Below are 6,124 nucleotides of genomic sequence, written 5' to 3' on the forward strand. Positions count from 1 at the left end.
TTGAGATTGTTTGCGTCTGCACCTTATATTTTGTAGCTGATATGATGTATTGTGATGTTGTATTGTGTTGATATTGTTGAAATTGTTTTATTGTGATGGGTAAATAGTGCTATCATAATCATAGGACAGAGTAATTTCTGAAAAGCACCCTGTTGGTTTCTTTGACTGCTAGGTCCCCTAACTGGGTAGGGATCTACTGATGCCTATCTTCCTGCATTAAAGAAAGAGGGACTGTTCCTTTGTAGGGGGGAAACCAAATTTTGTCTGTTATACTTTGCATGACCCTTTAATTGAGTACAGGTTCCCCACTGTGGGGTGGGGAAGCTGTGAGTTTATTGTATATATATTGTTTTCCCTGGAGATTGTGGTTGGGGGTGATTTTCCCATAGTGTTATTTAGGGTTTGACCTTTTTTATTGGTTAATGGTCACTGTGTAAATATATGTATATAATATTTAGTTTCATGTTTATGTATATTATATGTTACTAACTATTGTAAATAGTTAAGAACCTGTTTAGCATCTAACTCTATGGAGGAAGGAGGGAACCACATGTCAGTGATGGAAATCCCTTCCATAGCATCCTCACCTCTCACCACTCCCTTGTGATTAGGATCAGGGCACACCCTTGGATGTACCAGGGTGTCGCAGGGCACCTAAGTGCCCTGCTCTTAAAGAGGGGAAACTGCTGGGGAAAGAGCCCTAGCAGGGAATAAGGAGCCCAGCTGTGGGTTGCCAGGGCAACCAGAGGAGGTCAGCTGACCAGAAGGGGCGGGGCCTGGCTCCCTTATAAACCTAAGGAGCTGAGGCCAGAGGCAGTTCCCTGCCAGCAGTCCAGGAGGAAGGAGCTCTGTCATGGAAGAGAAGGGAGGCCTGGCTGCAGGAGCAGTGTTTGGCACTGCTAAGGGATGGAGTATTTCCCGGTAGGCTTGAGCGGCTTCTTTTTAAGTTATAGCCGAAGGGCTTGTATTTTGTGTTGCTATTTGTTATACCGGTGGTTTGGGTGAGGGTATTAGGGGTTGGAGGAGGCTTCATAGGGGACACATAGTAGTGTGGGGACCCCAGCGCCAGCAAGGGTGCAGCATTAGGGGTGCACAGACCCCAGCCCTGGAGAGGGGCAGTTGATAAGCCCCATAGAGGGGGCAGTGCTGAGAAGCCCCAGTGGGGGTGCGGTGAGCCCCAGAGAGGGGGCAGCATTACTGAGGAGCCCTGGGAGAGGGGACATTGCTGAGAAGCCCAGTGCGGGCATGGTGAGCCCCAGAGAAGGGGGCAGCATTGCTGAGGAGCCCCAGAGAAGGGGGCAGTGCTTGAGAAGCCCCGGAGAGGGGGTGGCCCTACTGAGAAGCCCCAGTGTGGGCACAGGGAGCCCCAGAGCGGGGGGGGCAGCATTACTGAGAAGCCCCAGTGTGGGCACGGGGAACCCTGGAGAGGGGGCGTCATTATTGAGAAGCCCAGTGTGGGCACAGTGAGCCCCAGGAGAGGAGGCAGCATTATTGAGAAGCCCCAGAGAAGGGGCAGTTGCTGAGAAGTCCCAGTGTGGACACGGAGGCCCCAGAGAGGGGGCAACATTGTTGATAAAGCCCTGGAGAAGAGGGCACAGAGTGAGATAGGGCTCTCCCCGGCCCTAGCACCAGAGGGGGAGTGTATCAAAGGAAGGAAGGCCCAGAGAGGACAAAAAGGGGGCCAGACTGTGATAGGGCTGAGACAACGTCTATTCCATTGGCAAGGTGTGGACTGCAGTGTAGGGGAGGAAACGGAGCCACAGATAGTGCCCCCTGGCAGCGGGGCAGTTTGAGGGCAGCATCCCGCTAATTAACATCAATTAATCAAGTAACAGCAAGGCATGGCAGGAGAGAAGGTGGGTGGTGGCCCCAGGAACAGGTGTGTGGGTCACGTTTAGGTCAGCCCAGAGCAGATACCTGTTACACAGGGCTACACCACATTGTCTCATTTCTAGGACATGGCATGCACTGAGTGGGAGGAAATGCATGCATGCGCGCGCGCACACACACACACACACCCCGTAAGTGGGGAGCAGGGAGGGAAGGGACCAGGCAGGGTCAGGGAAGGGCCTGGAGCTGGGACTCGAGACCCCCACAGTGCAGGAGGCAGTGGGGTAGGGGCAGGAGTGAATCATTCATCCCTGCCTCTGCCCCACTCCCTGCTGTACTGTAGGGATTTTCCCACAACTTGGCACAGCCAGGTCATGGGACAATTGGAGCCTGGTGGCTCCTCCAGAAGCATGGTACCAGGGAGCCAAGGTGCGGGGGGTGGCACATGGCCCCCCAATCTTTGCACAGGACAAGGGCAGGCTGCAGCTGCAAGCTGGGCTCTGCCTGCTCCCAGCCTCCGCGCCTCGCTGCCACTGCTTTCAAAGTGGCATGGCATGGTGCCATTTACAGCCCACCACTGCAGTGAGATTGGGGGACCACGTGCCCCTCCCTTGGCTCCCTGATGCCATGCCTCTGGAGGAGCCACCAGACTCCAATTGTCCCATGACCCAGCCCGGCTGGGGCCCCATTCACTGTGAATGGGGCTCCAGCCGGGCTGCGTCATTAGACAGTTTCCACAGTGCAGCAGGGCAGGGGCAGGTACAGGGGCAAGGATGAATGATTCACCCTGCCCCTACCCCACTTCCTCTTGCACTGTGGGGGATCTCGAGCAGCGCCCCTCCACTCCCCCCAAGCCCAGATAAAGAGAGAAATTTACCTGCCTGCTGGGTCAGCTGCAATCCTGGTTATGCACCACAAGATATCTAAGTGTGTACACCCCTTCCCCCCTGCTGCAGCATCCTATAGCCAGGCTACCCTCCAACCATACCTGCTGCCCCCTGCATTTGGGGGGCTGAGCCCTGTTATCCCCCTCATTCCACCACCTATGCTAATTGGACAGGACAGTCCCAGAATGGGAAACTCAAGTCCTGGTTCCAGGCTGCATGACTCCAGGACAGCATTTGTCCCATACTCACAGCATCATACAGGGATCCATGGGAAATGGCAGGTTTCCCCTTGCAGGCTGGCAACATTCCAGCCTGCCAGGGGCTTCCAGGAGCAGGACGCAAGGGAGTGTATGGGGGGGGGGCTAGAAGGGGGGCAGATCAAGGCCCCCACAGTGAGACAGACACTGCCCAGCCAAGGTGGTGCATGGGGCAGGGATGTGGAGGAAGATGGAGTCACAGGCAGCTTGTTCAGGAGGCATGGGGGGGCATGTGCCCCCCCCCCCCAGAGTTTTGCATGGGGTGGGAGTGAATGTGGGCTGCCCACTGCAGGCTCAGGGCTCCCTGATCTGCTGCCCTGCCCCTGGTGGGGCCCATGCTGGCTGTGCTACCATGGTGAGGCACCCCCTGACTACGGAGCAGCAACAGGGGCAATGGCAGCATGTAGTTGGGCCCCCTGCAGCTGCTAGGCAGGCAGAGGGTGTGCAGCCAAGGCCTTCCAAGGAAAAAGCAGCAGGGTGGGGAGCCCTAAGACTGTAGCAGGCATCCACCCCTGCTCTACTCCCCTCAGCTCTGGTCTGGCCATTCCAGCGGTGGCAGTGGCAACAGTGATGGCAACAGTGGGAGGGGGTGTGTGGGGAGAAGGAGGGCATGTGTCCTGCCTTTCCCTTTTGAAAAGGTGGTCACCCTAGGCTACACCTCTCCAGCTGGGCACAAGTTCATTATACACATTTGAAAGACCAGGGCCATGTCCATATGGACACAATGTGGCTCCACATGAGCTGCTTCCTAAACCAGAAGCAGAAGAATTGCACCTGGGTAGTCCATGATTGGACTAATTAGCTCAGTGGTGTGTTCCCAGGCACTGTCCCTTACCAGTGCTAATTAGATAGCAAGACTATGCTGCTTCTGACTTGAGAAGTAGCCTAGGACAGAGCAGGAAGGCACGCATGCTCCAGGATGCTGCTGCCAGTCCTGGTGAGTTTATAATACAGATGTGGCCTATGAAACCTAGCAGGCTATTCTTAGGTGGTGTAGCAATGATTGTTTCTCATGTGATCATGGGACTAGTAAAATCTGTTTCCACAGGTCAGCAGGCCCTTACTAAAGCAGCATGACAGCAGCAATTGTTGAAAAAAGAGACATCATCATGTGCATGGAACTTGTGGGGCACGGTCACAGTCACACAAGGAAAGAATCTGAAGGAGGCAGCAGAAAGTCAGTACCTATGATTAAGGCTACAATGCCATCTGCAGCTGTAGCATCTTTGTAAATAGTGCTTCTAAGTAAGAGCTAGTTTAATCTGAGTATCTTGGGCTACTTCTGTGTAATTACTTATCATGTGCTGCATGAAACGCATAAACCTAGATGGGGTGGGGGGGAGGGAAAAGAGGGGGTGAAGCTCTCTTGCCAGTTCATGGTGGGGATGGGGGAGAGGAGGACAAGGTGTCATGGGAAGGGAGGCTGTATCACAAGCGGACCATATAATGGACCATGGACCCTTCCCAGTTATTCTATGGTACGGAGAGGCCTTGCATGTAAAAAAGTTTTGTGTGAAACAGGTGCTATAAATATACATGGGCAGGTTTTTTGCAAGGGGATGAGTTACTTACTTGCTGAAAAAAGCACTCATTTGTCCTGAAATGACTCATGAACCCTGGCCATATTTGCTAAATAAGTTTTGGCTGGAAAAAAATATCTGCTAGTTCAGTGGTTAAGACACTCGCATAGGATGCTGAAGACCCAGGCTCAGTTTTCTATTTGGTACAGCAAAATACTCACCCTGGACACAGATTTAAGAGCCAGGATAGAGGAAAAGCAGACCCACAAGCAGCAGGACTAGAACCCCATAGTTGTTTTTTTTTCTGTTGCATTTGCAGCCCAACAATTTCCTCACTACAGCTTTCTGACAGTGCCTGACTGTGAAACCTGCCTCCAGAGCAGACTGTATTCCCCTCTGCTGGCCAAAAAGAACAAGAATGAGAGCTAATACACTTGAGAGAAAGAAAGGCAAATGACAGCCATGGCAGTAAATGCAAGCAAATTGAGCTTGGCTGTGAAGCCAGTTAAAGAACAAAACCCTGCTAGTCAAGATAGACGGTGGGTTTTTTTTGGTCCAGGTTTTAAAAATTCTCGCTTCTAAACACAACAGTAAGGGGGAAGAGGGGTAGGTCACATAATTGTGGTGGCAACAGCCTTTCAGCATGAACCCCTAAATAATGTGACCTTGCCTGAGTATTCAAGCAGGTTGTTTGTGTCAGTATCACAAAATCAAGGTGACTTGTATTTGTACTCTGTCTGCATGCACGTCTTCCATTTTTTAGCCTTATTTTGGTGCATACAGTCCCTAGGAAATGTAATTAAAACCAGTGTACGTGAGTGATTGAATTTAGTATGTGTAAATTCTTCAGCACTGGTAGTGGAATCTGCCAGCTTCATGCATGTGTTGATGCAATGAAGGTCCATGAAGGTGTGCAAATGGATAACAATTGGCATGTCCACATGTGCATACTGCATTCATGCCCTGTGGTAAATCAAGTCAGACCCCTGTACCCTGGGCAGTGGAGCTACCCAACTGTGGCCAATTATGGATCCCTGGGATCTCTACCTTGAAGCCCCCTTCCTAGACTGTGGTGAGTCTCCCTACAGAAGAACACCTGGAGCCTTGAAACCTTTGATCAGACAACATTCAGTACTTAACTACATACAATTTATTTACATAAGAAGAAAAAGAGAAGGTAGAAAAGAACATAGGGATCAATATATACACCAACAAAGATACTAATAACTATTATATACTAATAATTATACATATGTTACAGCAATATGAAATCCCAAACAGCCTCTTCTGGAAATTTGGGAGCAGTTGGGGGGGGGGGGGTCAGTGAGAACCCCTCACACTCAACTGTCAGGTCAGTTCCTAGATGACTTTTGCCCTATGTTGCTTGTAGTGACACTGTACAGCTTCTGGCAATGAATGTCACACTGGTCCCAGATGCAAGTAACAACACAGTCTTTTATACACACTCTCCATCCCATGGGAGAGGCAGCAAAGTTCTGACTCACTCATGTGTAAGCCCCTTTGGGGTATTATACTCTATAATGTAGCAGCTATAGATCCTTCCTGGATCAGTCTTGTACCAGTCACCCCCACTGCAGGGTGAGTGGAGCCAACTTCTTTCAGTCAGAAC

General features: G+C 51.3%; 1 long non-coding RNA gene across 1 annotated transcript; it reads left to right on the plus strand.

The window, feature by feature from the left end:
- The first annotated feature begins 827 nt into the window (after positions 1–827).
- On the plus strand, positions 828–5,442 carry LOC132243381 (uncharacterized). The gene is made up of 3 exons (XR_009454920.1): positions 828–921; positions 4,023–4,151; positions 4,814–5,442. It is a non-coding gene; the product is annotated as an uncharacterized LOC132243381 (long non-coding RNA).
- The last annotated feature ends 682 nt before the right edge of the window (positions 5,443–6,124 follow it).

Source organism: Alligator mississippiensis, chromosome 9 (assembly GCF_030867095.1).
Source record: "Alligator mississippiensis isolate rAllMis1 chromosome 9, rAllMis1, whole genome shotgun sequence".
In the NCBI taxonomy this organism is placed as follows: Eukaryota; Metazoa; Chordata; order Crocodylia; family Alligatoridae; genus Alligator; species Alligator mississippiensis.